The sequence below is a fragment of the Eretmochelys imbricata genome, chromosome 17 (genome assembly GCF_965152235.1).
Source record: "Eretmochelys imbricata isolate rEreImb1 chromosome 17, rEreImb1.hap1, whole genome shotgun sequence".
Lineage (NCBI taxonomy): Eukaryota > Metazoa > Chordata > Testudines > Cheloniidae > Eretmochelys > Eretmochelys imbricata.
This window is the reverse complement of record NC_135588.1, coordinates 10,443,178-10,457,073: the sequence shown is the minus strand read 5'-3', so window position 1 is coordinate 10,457,073 and position 13,896 is coordinate 10,443,178.

Genomic DNA, 13,896 nt, shown 5'->3' with positions numbered 1-13,896 from the left:
TGTCTTATCCCAAGGGATGGTGGGGCAGGTGAGCGGGAGGGCAAGCAGTGCTGAGGGCATTTTAAATGTTGTCCTGGAGTTGACTCCAAGAGAAGATGGGCACAGATGTGGAACATGGAGAGAAGGTTTGAGCATGGAGGGAATGGTTATTAACAATTGTCTAGAGCTTCCCTTTCGTAAAAATTAAGCTTTCTGAGACTAAAATCTCTTACCGTTATTGTTATCATTGTTCCTTCTAGGTAAAACTGTTCTTATTTTCATTGGCACTAGGTAGTGGTGGAGGGTGGGGGGAATGGCAGAATTGCACTGATGGTGAACGTGGCAGGATGCACCAAACTCATCTTTGGTTCTAACTTCATGACATCACTGGAGTTGGGACAGGGATGAATTTGGCCCAAAATGTCTAATATAAGATATTCCAGGTTCTGGAGAATGTCGGCAGTTGAATGACAATCGGTCAATTTAGTCTAAGAAGGATATTTAAATCATCTGCAGAAACAGTATGGCCAAGCCAGTCAAGTCTGAAATAGACACTCAACAATGTTGAAATTCATATTTTCACCCAAATTCCTCCTTTTTAATAATTATGCAAAACTGAATGGACAAGATTTTGAAACGTGACCATTAATTTTGGGCACCTCTATTTTTGGGGTGCCCAGCATGAGATATCTCAAAGGGGTTTGATTTTTCAGAAGCTGATCTGAAAACCAGGCCCATTTAAGTTATCTCTAGGTGGGCACTCAAAGTCAATAGTCATTTTTTATAACCTTGGCCAATACTTTTGTTTTGCATGTTATTACAGCAGGTTTTCTAAATGTGTCTTAGTTACTCCAAATTCCAGGCAGAGTTCCCTAGTAATCACTGTCTGTTACTACTCTGCTTAGACACCAGGATTTTGTTTTTAAGTTAAGTTACTAAGCATGCAATAGTTCCCCACTGAAGTCCTGCTCAGAAGACTAAGTAACCAAATTAGTAGTGAGCTACTTGAGGATGAGATCTCATACATTGCAAACATTTTGTGGCAGAGCTAACCACTCATTTCTTCTGTGATACTGAAGGGAAGTGATAAGGAAACCACAAATCTGTCTTCTTCGGGGCTTGAGCCCCATCTTTCTAGATAGGTACTTACATGGTCCTCAATACCGTGGTATCTGAGCACCTTCCAGTCACAACACCCCAGGGAGGTATGGAAGTGCTATTCTTATCCCCATTTAACAGATGGAGATCCCAGGCACAGGGTAGATGAAGTGACTTATCTCAGTTCACCCAGGAAGTGTGAAGCTGAGTCAGAAATGGAACCCAGGACTTCTGAGTCCCAGCCTAGTGCCCTAACGACATCATTATCCCCTCCTCCCCCACTAAGCCCATTAGCGTCAATAGGAGCATTTCCATTGATTCAGTGGGCTTTGGGTCACACCCTTGAAGAGTTCTTATGCACATGATGGTTATGATTGTTGAAGCACACTAAGATGCACCAGTGGGTGTTGCATTGCTAAGCTATTAGTGGCCACTGGGAGGCACAAAGCTGTGAGTGGGGTCCTACCTGAGAAGTTGTCCAATAACACATGTCCTAGAGCATCTGTTGCTATTGTACTATAATCCTATTTATTTACAAGCTATATTTTCAAAATGAAATTCAGAAGTATCTTTGGTTGGTTGGTTTTGTTAGGCTATGAAAATGTATAGAAGGAAAAAGAAGCAACAAGAGATAACCAGAACCAAAGACAGGGCCAGATTCCCAATTAGGCACAGTAGGCATGTGCCTAGGGGTGCCAGCGTTCTAGGGACACCTTAGCTTTCTAAAACTGTGTGCAACACGAAGGTCAGCTGTAGGGGCGGGGGGAGGGGGGCATTGAAGGTGCTGTGCCTAGGTGTACGTAAGGTGTCAATCCAGCCCTGATCAAAGGGTCTAAAACTGGCCCTTTGTTGAAGAGGTGAGATCATCTGATTTTTCTCTTGGACCTTCCAGAAATTATTGTCATCTTCCATGGTCCCTCTGACCCTACTGCTTCAACAACCCCAGATCCACAGAGGCTCCTATTCTGCCCTGTGGACCTTCTATGGTCACTTCTTGATTCCCAAGACTCTTCAGGAGCTAGAGCCTTCTTGTTCGCTCACTGACCCCTTATGGTATTATCGTTGGACCCCACTGAATCTCTGGTACTTTTCAACAGCTCCCTCAGTCCTCAGGCGTGTCACTTCACCCATTCAACACTATCTAACTTCAAAACAAAAGGCATGAATAAGCTGAAGGCTTTAGCCTCCAATATAAAGCTCCAAAATCTGTGATGTGCCTTTAGCATCCTGCAATGGCTTAACAATTAGAGGAAGGAAAAATTATTGTGAAGATTAGACAGAGAACCGAGTTCTGATTTTAGGACTTCAGTGGATGCTCGGCACCTTGCAGGATCTTCTGTTACTCTGCAGTAACTGAGAGCAAAATTTTGACCCATGTGGTTTTTGACTACCTGTTCTAACCAATTAGCTTTTTTTTTCCTACACTCTCCTTTCTATTGGCTGCTGGAAGTGTGGCTAAGTTAGTGGCTCTGACTGTGACTTACCAGTGCACAAATACATGCCTGGGTTAAATATTACAAACAGCAAACCAGTCACTTGCTGTTTAGATATTTAGGGACACATTTGCAAACACAACCCACTAAAACTGGACACTTTTTTTTTTTTTTTTTTGCAGGCATGGCTGTTTGTGTATGTATGTGTGAATATCTAGTAACCAGGGCTAAAATGCCAGACCTATTAAAATCAATGGAAATTTATCCATTGACCTCATTAGGGCCAGGATTTCATCCCACATGTCCAGCTAGCTACTCAATTTGCATGTGAATATAGGTGCCTATAGGAAAATAATGCAGACTCCATTTTTCCAAAGCCAGTTTGGAACCTCTTAGAAAATCTGGTCCTAATTGACCAGCCCTAATTACCAATAATTTGAGGTCGCTCATGTAGTGCTCATGCACATACAAAGGTATCAATTTTTGAAGTGCAATATTTATATATTGTATTAAAATACTTTTATCAGATTCTAGGTAACAATTACTAGCCCAACTTTTTGAATTATAAAAATAAAATTCAGAATTGAAGATTTATTCTACTGAGGCAGAAAATTGCATTTTTGTACCTTTTCTTTGAAAGAGAAGATTATCTGTTCCTTTAAATCTTTCCTGGCCCTCTATGGGATATGTGTTCTTGACCTGTGTTCTTTAAACACAGTTTTGAATTCAGTATGAAATGCCATGGCTTCATCTGTGAAGACCTCTGTATAGCGCAGGACTGGTTTATCAATTAAGCCCTAAGGGCCAGATTCACTAAGGTATTTAGCGCCCGAAGATGTAACTAGGTCCCAAGTGTGATTTTCAAAAGTGCCTAAGCCTGTTAAGCACCTAAATCCCCTTGATTTCCATGACAGATGCCTGCTTTCGAATATCACATAAGGTCCCTATCTGCACTTTGAAAATCTGTCCCTAAGTGTCTGACCACTTCCAAAGCAAAAAACCGAAGGATGTAGGAAAAAGATACAGAGCTGCACCTCTTAGGGTATGTCTACACTGCAATCAGAGATGCGACTGCAGCATGAGCTGGAATAGCAACACTAGCTTCAATCTAGCTGCCCGTTGTAGCCAGGCTAGCTAGACAAAAGGGAGCGTGGCTCTGCCAGAACATGCTTCAGGCACACCTCTGACTGCGTGAGCTGCAAACGGGCAGGAGTAGTACAGTTATCCAGTCATTTCGGGGCCCTTTACTAGATTGCAAGCTGCCTTCTGTTTTTGAGAAACAGCTCATTAGACTCCTTCTGTTGACTCACTACACTGAAGTAATAGACTGTCATTTTAGATTCCAGTCCAGTGCTGTTCAAAGCTGTCTTTGTGCAGCATGTGTCCGCTGTAATCATTACACTGGGCATAGCTGCTTCTTCTGCCAGCAAAGCTACTGGGGCCATTTATGTCTCCTGACAGCCGGACTTTCTGGCATGAACAGGGCATCCTGTTTGAATCTTGCCTCCTCTTCAAGATTGCCTTCCCCTATATTTTCTAATCACTGCTCTGGTCCTGCTTGGTCCCTGGAGGTGTCAGTGAGCTGTTGAATTAGTGACAACCCGTGGTGCGAGTTTACACCTGGCAAAGGAATAAAATGAGGCTTAACTAGGGGTGTGAGGAAGGAGGAAATAATCCAGGGTGATTATCTCATCCTATTTATTGCGCTAGCCAAGCAGCTAGTGAGAGATCTGTAACTGTATGTTGCAATGAGCATGCTAACACTCACCCTGAAATGTAGGAGGGAAGGGTGGGATCCACAGAGGAAGTCGGGCATTGTAGCTCCTAATTTTTAAGCACCTACAAAATCCAGGAAAAACACCCTGCTCGACTTTGTCATCTCGGCTCCTTGTACAGTGAATGGGGAGAGAGGCGCCTAAGGATGAGATCCACAAAAGCCAGCCTGCTAGGCGGGGAGCTGCCTAAGCTAGCCAGTGGGAAGCACTGAGCATGGGTGTGTCCTAAATTCAATGCCCACCTCTGTCGGGTGAGGAGGAGGATCCCATCTCTCAGAGGACTTCTGACGTCAGGCTCCCTTCTGTGGAAGCTGTTCCACTGTGGATCCATAATCAAAGAGGGTTGGAGCAGGGGGACAGGACTCGGGGTTTCCTGCTTCCCAGGTGGGTGCTGCAACCACTGGGATATAGAGTCATTCGCCCTCTGTCTGACCCAATGACTGTTCCACAGTAGATAAATACTAAACCAGTCAGTGGGCCAGAAAGAGGGAATGACTCTGCAGCCCAGTAGGGCCCAGTGGTTAGCCTCCAGGCTCAGGCCCTACAGGTGACTTTGGTGGGGAAACAACTATCTTGCCCTGGTTCCAGATTGCTCTGGGGCTTAGGTGGGAGACAGGCACCCGGCTGCCTAGAGGGAGGCAGCAATGCAGAAGCAAAAACCTAGGCACCTAGGGAGTCAGGGACTTTTACCCTGCCCTGAAAAAAATTAGGCATCAAGTAAGTGCCTACCAGATTCAGTGGGAGTTTTGTGGAGCCAACCCCAGGATTTAGGCACCTAAGTGTTTCCATGGATCCCACTCTAAGTGATCCCCGCATTACTGAGAGGAGAGTCCAGCTCAGTTACTCCACTGGAATTATACCAAATGAATTAGTTTGTGTTGAAAGAAAAAAAAAATCACACAAGCTGCTTCAGTTAGGACTTCTGGGATGCAGCTTCAGTGAAGTCCAGTGGAGCTACACCCCTTTACACCAGCTGAGGATCTGGCCCCAACAATGGTGTGTCATCAGTGCACGCTTGCTTGGGAGACTGGGGCTACTATAATGCTCATTTTGCTGGACACAATTCTCTTGTTTGTTAAGCTTCTCATCAACTCGTGGCTAAAACTGCCTCAGAAGCCCAGGCAAAGAGGTCTGTGGAGAAATCAGGAGCATTTATACTAGACATCCAGGTTATTAACAAGAGAAAAATATGCACACTCTAAGGGACACCTACTTTATGGGTCCAGTTTTCCTATAACGCTATGATGAGATGCTCTGTTGTCTGTTTCTCTTAAGGATGATTAAAAAGAGAAGGCCCTCTGCTGGCAAAGCAATGTAATACGATTTCTACCGCATAGTGAGCACAGATTGTTCACTATCCTGCTCTGATGACACAATCTGCGGGAGAGCGGTGAAAGCAATAAGCAATTTGCATTGCACTGTGCAAGTTATAGCTGTGGAAACGCAGTATCCCTTCGACTTGATTAAGATTTGAACCTCACCTTTGTAAATGGTTATTTCTCTCAGGTTCACAGAGGTTCTGCTGAGAACATTCTTTCTTTGTGTGTGTGGGGAGGGAGGAGAGGGGGAGGTTAATACTAGAGGAGCTAATAAATTCACTGTGCACTGTTTTAGTTGGGTTTTATTTTAGTTGTGATTTGCATGGCTTTTCTTTTCATTTCTGGACAATCCTAAAGAGCAGACTCAGCTAAATGTTTATTATCAAATCGTTGATGCAGAGACTGTAGCAGACTTCAGTATAAAAAAGAGAGAGGAGTCCAATAGTTCTCTTTTGTAAATAATTTCCCACCAATCATCTATTTCTCAGTGGCTGGTATGTAAATGGAACAACTCCATCCTGTAGGAGCCTTCCTGCTTTACTGATAATTATGGGCTCATTCAAGGAGTTTATTTAATTTCCAGCTCTCTTCAACTATTCTTCCCCTGTCCTGCTTCCTGCCCACATCTTCCCTTTAGCTCTGCATGCAAGCTACTCGTACTCTGAAGCCAAGTGGCAGTATGCCTCGCCAGCAGGTATCACTGCAAATTGCAAAATCCTGATCAGAGATTACACGGAGGTGGCGGGGGGAGGGTATAAATAGGGTGACCAGACAGCAAGTGTGAAAAATTGGGACGGGGTGGGGGCTAATAAGGGCCTATATAAGAAAAAGCCCCAAATATTGGGACTGGCCCTATAAAATCAGGATATCTGGTCACCCTCGGTATAAATGCCATTAGCCAAAAAACAACAAACATACAAAATGCATGCAATATTGGGCCTGATCCTGACCTTGCTTAGACCATTGTAACCCCATTGATGTCGATGGCATTACTTCTGATTTGCACCAGTGCAACTGAGGAGGAGGAGCAAGGACAGTGTTTTTGATGAGCCATAGACAAGACAGAGGAGCTAAATGGAGCACTTTCTATTCCTATGAGCTAAATCCTGAAGCCCCTACTCAATGTTCATTCACTCATGCCTCTGGCAAAACTCCTGCTGACATCACTAAGGGTTTCACTGAAGAGTTTCTTTCATTAAAAACTGAGGGCTAGATTGTAATGCCCACTCAGGTGGGCAAGATCCCACTTGCTATGATTAAGGATATTGCAATCTAGCCCTGAGTAAGGACATCAGGATTTGCCCTTTATTAATAATGTCGTTTGAAGTTAGTTGTAAGGGCCAGACCCTGCAGCCCCTTATGTGGGAATTCTTGCCTACGAGCTTGCAGGATAAGCCCCTAAACTTTGTTATTGGCCTTTTTATTCATTGCTGTGTTTTATGGGGAGGCTATATATAAATATATATTTAGTTTTGAAGAGAAAACACTAAGATCGAAGCAGATACGTTGAAAAGAATCTATGGTTTTTTAATCTTTGTATTTATATAAATGATCAAAAATGAAAGTCAGCAGTCCCACTTTTTAATCTGAAGCGTAATGTCAGACACAGAGAGTCCAAAGGAATAACACACACCCAATGAAACATGTATGTTTTCTAACTACTGTTGATGGATGAGCGTGTTTGTAGACTCTCTAGTGTCTGAGTATACATTAACTATCAGAATGTAAGATATATATTAAAAAAGGAGATTTGTACACTGCATTTATCCAGCACTTTCACAGACTCCCTGTGAGTCAGAAAGGATAAATAGAAATGATATCTATACTGTATATCTCTATATGTAGAGGCACATATCAGGGAGTGTAAGAATTGAAATCTACATGCTTTGTATAATATGTTTAATGTTGACTTGTAAAGCTTCACAACTAGATTGGAAATGGACGCATAGCAATAACACTCTGTTGTTAAATGGATGTCTTGTATATACATGTGCTGGGAACTTTCTATATACAGCCTAACAGTCATGTGACTTTCCTTTCCGTTTTAAACTGTATTTTTTGTTCCGGAACTGTACAATGGCCTAAGGGGTTTTGTTTTGTTTTTGAATTTTTAATTCATAATGCTCTCTGCCAATGAGAAATTTCATCGCCTAGGATTACACCCACTGAACTGTAACCTAGCAGCTGGGATGGGGAGAGAGAGGATATCGTTACATTGCTTGCTTATATTGTTCCCATGTTCCAAAACGTGTCTGGAATCTGGCCATACTGACTGAACCAAAATGCAAATGGTTTCAGTCACTGATTTACTGAAAACGTCTCTTTTTTTTTTTGCCAAGGCAAGTTGGTAGGGAAATTTTCCCCACTGGCATAAATATTTAAAAAGCCATATTCTCTGAATTGGTCAAGTGATGCTGCTAGACTTTGCATAAGCCCAATGCATTTGGTAGGTCTAACATAAGGGCCACTGGTTTATAACATTCCCCTCTCCCATCCAAGATTAAAAGTGTGATTGTAAGTCTATGTCTATGTTATTCAGAATAGTGACTCTGAAAATGACCTTGTGAGGTTGCCCACTCCCTTGGTGACATATATCAATGGTGAAATCCTGACTCCATTAGGTTTGGCCATTGACTCCAATGGATTCAGGGTTTCACACACACACACACACCCCGCAATCTGCTCACTTTACAAGGTTCACACCACCACATGCACACAGAGTCTAGGACCTGAAAAAATCAAGCCGTGCTCTTTCTGCCTCTCATGACAGCTGCAGCAAAGATTGCAACTTAGCCAACAATTCTGCTGAACATGCGTGAGGCAGAATAGAACCCAGATGACTCGCCCATAGCCGAATTGGCACTACAGGGCTAAGAAGAGCAAAAACTTGTTAACAGTGAGCAGATCTGACTCCAGCACACAGGAGACTGGTATTAAAGTGCCCTTTTACCGAGTCGCTTTTTCTGAGGATGGGCCCAGAGTCACTGCATCAACTGCCCTTCGCCTGGTTAGAAACCCAGTGGTAGGGTGAAAGTAAACACTGCCTGCCTTCCACTAGCCTAAATTCCCATATGACAGTGTAGCTGGCATGGAGGGTAGTCAAGTGTGAGCAACTAGGTATCCTTAAGGTCCCTTCTTCTGTAAACCACTAGCAAACAGCACCCATGAGTATCAGAACTCCCATAGACTTCAGCGGGAGTTTTGCCAGAGACAAGGTCAATGGCTTATTGTAAACTGCCACATTAAAAACAAAGCCAGATGACAGCACAGCAGATGTGCATGGCCTACAGGTAACTGTGAGGTTTTTGGGGAGCAAAAGATAATTACTTGGGCAAACTGAAATGTGATTCAGCAGCTATTTTGCTGCTGGGTCCTGGTCGGCAGACTGGAGCCACAAGGACACTGAGTGCTTTGCCCAAGGTAGTTCAGAGATTCAGTCATTTAATCAAATTAGAAACCAGGAGGACTCTCCTGACTCGGAGTCCTGTTATTGACAATCCTAGCTCGTGCTTCGTGCTTGATCCAGTGCAGGCTGCTCCAGCACATCTCATTGTAAGAACGATGCTGTCTCTTTAGTGCATGTCTGTTCTTGTCACTGTCTCTGCTTGCACTGCCATGAAGCCTGACTGCCAAGTCCCACGGGGAGGAGGAGAGAGAGGGATGGCCTTAGATTCACAGGTTGCTTCACTCACTCTGGATAACATCTGGATAATATCGGCATGTTGTGATTTCGCCTTCATGGGTGGGACCCAGGCTGGGTAACTGAGAGAAGTCCCAGACATGCTTTTTGCTACTTACTTGCATCAAAAAGTACCTGTATTTCTAAAGGTCCATTAAAAATCCCGTAGGCCTCATGTACTGTGTGAAAGCATGAAGATAAAAGTGCCGCTTTGCCACACTAGTGAGAACCTGCCCTCTTCAACCTTTGCTCCCAATTGCCAAGTTTGTTCTTTTGTTCCCTCTCTGCATGAGCTGCCCTTTTGGCTGACACTGGCAAGGCACTAACTGCATGTCAGCATAAAGAGTCCCAGGGCTCTGCTACGCTGTCTGGAGACATTCTACCAAAGCAGAGATGAGTATCCTTACACCAATCCAAAAAAAAAAAAAAAACTAGGACCCCCCCCACCAAAACTGCATTCCCAGTGGAAAGGGGAATGCTGCTGGGAAACCAAACCCAGAAGCAGAGGTAGAGGTGACTCCACAAAGTTTCCCGGGAGCTTTGGAAGATAAATATCACTTGATCTAGTAAATCTTACCTTAATCCACTCCTGAGAGACATTTGGGACACTCAAATTGCACATGCATGCCTAGAAGAAAAGTGAAATCTAGGTCAAAATGCTCATTGAACATTCGCAGCACTAAGGAGTGCAGGTAAAGGCTCCTCCTCGTCTTTTCTGCATTAAATGTTACTGATACAATATTTTTTTAAAAGATGCACTTTCCCTTTATTATATTTACAATGATAACAAAACCAAAGCAGCATTAGGACAGGGACACCCCAGAAATTCTACAGGTTTGAAAAAAAAAAAGCCCTCTCTAACTGCCTGGTCTGTCCTTTGAGGCGCTACTGAGTTCCAAACCAATGGAAGTTTAGGGTGCTCTGCACCTCCCAGGAGTTACTCAGCATCTTTCAGAATTAATCCCCAAATTTGCTCTTAGGCTTCACGGTAGCGCGGGTTGGTAGGGTGGATCACGCAACACGTACTCCCCTGCAGAATCCTTATTCACCCAAGTGAGGTCCTGCACAGAGGACGAATTGCACAGTTCTGTGAGCTGCCTATATGGCCTGCTATGGGAAACCATTACAATGGGACAGAAACCAAAGGTTTGATACTGTTCTATCTGAATGTTCAATTTATTACATACAGGACATTATTATTTACAGCAAAAGAGGGGGCAAAGAGGTACCTTGTTGCTGACAGTGCTTTTCAAGATGTATTCTCTGCATACCCACAAACTACAATATGAACTTGTACTGTAGATGTCATTGTAATACGCCTTTTTATTAATAAAGGACTCAAATCTGTATGGATTTGCCTTTTCTTCCTCCAGACCTGACTATTTGGGAAAGGAACTCAGGACTAAAATGAAATAGCAGCCTATGCATAAATGGGGCAGAAAAGCTCTTAAAGAAGAAGCTAAGGATCAAATACTTTTAAAGACAGCACAGTGCGCTGTTAGCTAGCTATCTGGGGACATATCCTGTGAGGGGTGCCCAGCATCTGTCATCTTGATCCTGGGCCGGGATTGAAAGTGGGACCCCCAGAGATGAAGCACGGATCTCTACAACTTGAACTAAAGGACCAACTCCTTTACCTGGCACCTGCAATGGATTTAGAACACCTGCAGACCAGGAAGAGAGCAAGACAAGTAACAGTGGGTTCCACTGCACCTTTAACTCCTGCAGGAGGTGTTCGGCGCATCCTAGGATGGATCCCGTTTCCTTTAAAAACGGAAGCATGCTTTAACCATGCTCGGGGACCATCATAATGGCGGTGTAATGTAAATAGAAACGCTGATCCTGTCTGCGCTACAGATATTTTACTGATATTGTAGCCAGTTTGTAACATGGTTGACCTCACATGCGGGTCACATGAAAGCACAACGGACTAATCTGGGATTCCTAGTTGTGTGGGTGTACAATATTTCAACCCCAGTCATAAGCAGAGTGGTAGTCAGGACTTGTCTCTCCAGGAAAGTTCATTTGGATTAACTTTCATTTTTTCGGGATGAACTGCCTTGCGTACACACACAAAAGCTCTTTTTGCAAATTATCTGGCATCTCACTGTGCATCGATCAATCTACTTTGGAAGTGGGTTAACTCTCTTTCAGAAAGAGTTATCCCAGAGTCAGGTTCATGTGGATGCATCCTCATTTCAAATAAGCTATTCTGCTTCTGGTACTCCTTCCACTGCTATCCCACATTGCATTGTGCACACTTGGGTCAGCCTGTTTACTTGTGAGCCCTCTACTGCTCCGGGGCCATCTTGACCAGAATGTCACCTCCCCATGTGCAATCAGATGCCCGCCTTTGCCATTCCAGCTCGTGGTGAGTTCACACAGCCAGAATTACATGCCCATGTCCTGTGCTTCTGATAACCAACCAGGGTTCCTGTCCTGCAAACAGGACCACACCTAACTGTTAGCTAGTCCTCCAACCTCCCAGGACTCTGTGTCACACCACTGTCCATAGTTCACGATGCCATGTGAAAAGCACCCATAGCACCCTACCACTGCCACCAGTAGTGGAAGGCAGTTTGGCACAGCATCCCAGACTTCCCCAGAGTGCACCGGTATGAAAACATTGTGCATCGGGGTAGGTATGGACGGGCAGATATGATTGTGCTGGAAGAGATATTTCTATGTAGATGGGCTTAATCATATTAGGTGCCACTGTGACAGGTGAATGTGTCACAACCTGACTCTACTTAACAGGGTCTTACCTGTCGCGTAGGCAAGGATCTCGGGTGATCACCCATCACAGTCAGGGTTTAGCATGTGCGCCGTGGTGTGAAGCTAAAGGCATTTTCCACCAGGTTTTTAGAACAACTTATATAATCATATTAAACCTTCAAAAATACATGTCCCACTGCTCCTGCTCTGTTTCTGACTTTCCTACACGCTCCCCTGAGCTGTCATCCATTTGGTTCCTAGTCACTCAATTTTTTTTTTTAAAATAAAAAAGAGTCCACCCCTGGCATCTCATCAAAACCAAACCATGTGCCCCTCTCGTTCCCTCCACCACCCTAATTACAGTAGCTGTGTGGCAGAACCTACTCAACGCAGGCACACCCCCTCATTGCTGGGCATGGCATAGCAGCCCTTTGGCACCCCCCTGCCAATAGCTGCTCCAGCCCTGCCGTAGTCTGCCTCTGCTTGTGACTCTACCCTCCAGCCAGGTCACTTTTAATCCTACCCCTTCCGGAGTAAACCAAGTCCACCACATCAACAGCCAGGCAGCATCACACCAGAACTTCCACCCAAGGTTAGGCTTTGGGGGCCTTCAAGTCCTTAGCTCTGGGGTCTTCAAACTGCCACCCTAGGTGAGCTGGTAGAGGAACCCAGGCCCACCCCTCTACTCTGGGTGCCAGCCCCGGGACCCTGTATGAAGCAGATACAGTGTGTTTGTGTTGTATCCCTGGGCTACTTCCTACCGCGGCCCACAGCTTGGCCTTTCTCGCAGTCTCTTCCCAGGCTGACTTTTCTACAGAGCCCCAAAAAAGGAGACCCATACTACTTGTCGGGAACAAAAGGTCCCACACCAGGCCCACCAGGCCCAAGGAGAGACTCTACCCAAGCCTCCCTTCACAGCCCTACTGAGGGCTTTTCTCCCTTCAGTTGCTCCCTCAAGGCTTGACACCTTGCACAGGTGTAACAGGTGGGACTAACTGAGCCCACCAGACCTCATTAACCTCTTTCTGGTCAGTGTGGGGTCTGTATAGCCCATCATAAGCTGGTCGAGGGAGCAGTACCCCATCATAGCTGCGCTGAGCTCCCGGGGAAGACCTTCCAGTTCTAATACTGATTTCTTGTGAGAGGGGCATCAGGATTGCACCCCAAGGCACAGATGGTGACCATATCTAGGGTGTGCCAGCCTCCTTGTCTAATATGATAATTGCAGGGCTTTGAGACTTGAGTGTTGTTCCTGCAGCAGGATGCCTGGATTGGGATGTCTTTGGTGCACACATGCCGCATGTTTTTGGATGGTAGTGATTTGGATGAAGTAGGAAGTGCAGGATTGTCACGCTACCCATCACCGTCCAGCAAATTGCCCAACATACTATTTCTAATGTATATTATTATTACTGCATTTATTATCTGTGTTATCATAGTGCCTAGGAGCCCTAATCATCGTGATTACTGTTATTTGTATTATCTTAGAAACTAGCAGCCCCAGTCATGAATCAGGGTCTCATTGTCCTAGGTGCTGTACAAACACAGAAGAAAAAAGACAGTCCCTGCCCCAAAGATCTTACAATCCAAGTATAATCCACCAATGGGGTCCACTGAAAAAAATCCTTCCCTTCTCTTGTCCACAACTCACTTCAGGTCACATGCATTAGTCTCTTCATAAAGATCTACACTTAGAATTGCACTGGTTTAACTACAGGTGTAACATTGCATTGATTTAGTTAAACCAATGCAAGTTTGTGTGTGGCCACTGACATTGGTTTAAACCTGGTTTACACTAATATAGTTTACACCTTGGGAACATCACACCTTTAGTACAACCAGGACAATTTCTGTGTGTAGACAAGCCTAAAACTGGGGAATACCCTTTTGTGGGGTAG